General features: G+C 37.1%; 1 protein-coding gene across 6 annotated transcripts in view; it reads left to right on the top strand.

The window, feature by feature from the left end:
- The window catches only part of trioa (trio Rho guanine nucleotide exchange factor a), a 73,979-nt gene that overhangs the window by 29,573 nt on the left and 43,536 nt on the right, over nt 1-870 (top strand). The window lies entirely within an intron of this gene.

Here is an 870-nt window from a genome sequence, read left to right as displayed (position 1 = left end):
TATATATATATATATATATATATATATATATATATATATATATATATGTCTATAATATGTTTCATTTTGCCAAAAAGACACTAAACACCTTTTTTATGAAATTCTTTTAAGATGTGCATTACATATATGAGTCTGGACGAACATGTATGTAAACTGCACCTGAACTGGTTGGAGGAGACATACAACCCTGAGGTGATAAATCTAGTTTTTATCTTGTGAATCCTGACCCTCATGTTGAAAACCAGCACTTTAAATGTTAATATAATTAGCAAAGGTTATCATAACGCATACCACAGGTGGTTGATCTGATCCATTATATTACAGCAATGGTAAGGCAAAGCTGATGTGTCATAAGCATATCTTCTGAGGCTAATTGTTTCCTTTATGACAGTAAAGAAACAGAAGGCAATCTTAAAAAGATTTATTTGTGGCTGTATTTACAGTTACAGTGCAGAAAGATCACCACCTGTAGTATTGAATGATGTTGTGAGGCTCCGGTTTTCATCCAAGGAGTCTTCAAACTCACTGATCATCCACTTCTCCAGGTTTTCCTCAGCAGCAAACAGAGCCAAGCAGCATTTTAACAAGCCTCATAAGAATCCCCCAAACAACAGCGATCAAAGGTAATTAAAAGCCTGATTAGTTTAGCATTTTGTCAATTCTCCGATACTTTGTGTATCTCTCAAATAAAGCATTTTCGTCAGGGGATCAAATGCAGGCTGAGCGCACAGCGTGGTTTAAATCACTACGTCTGATTGACAAAAACAATGTGTGTCGTCCTTAATGAATCCCACAGTGTTTGTCTTAAATGAGGAATCAGGAGTTCTCTGTGTGTGGGTGCTGCTACCCCCACCCTTCTCTCTCCCGCTC

This window comes from Seriola lalandi, unplaced genomic scaffold (assembly GCF_002814215.2).
Source record: "Seriola lalandi dorsalis isolate HSWRI2012SDOR001 ecotype SW California unplaced genomic scaffold, Sedor1 jcf7180002054879, whole genome shotgun sequence".
Taxonomy (NCBI): Eukaryota; Metazoa; Chordata; class Actinopteri; order Carangiformes; family Carangidae; genus Seriola; species Seriola lalandi.
This window is presented reverse-complemented; position numbering and strand designations above follow the sequence as displayed.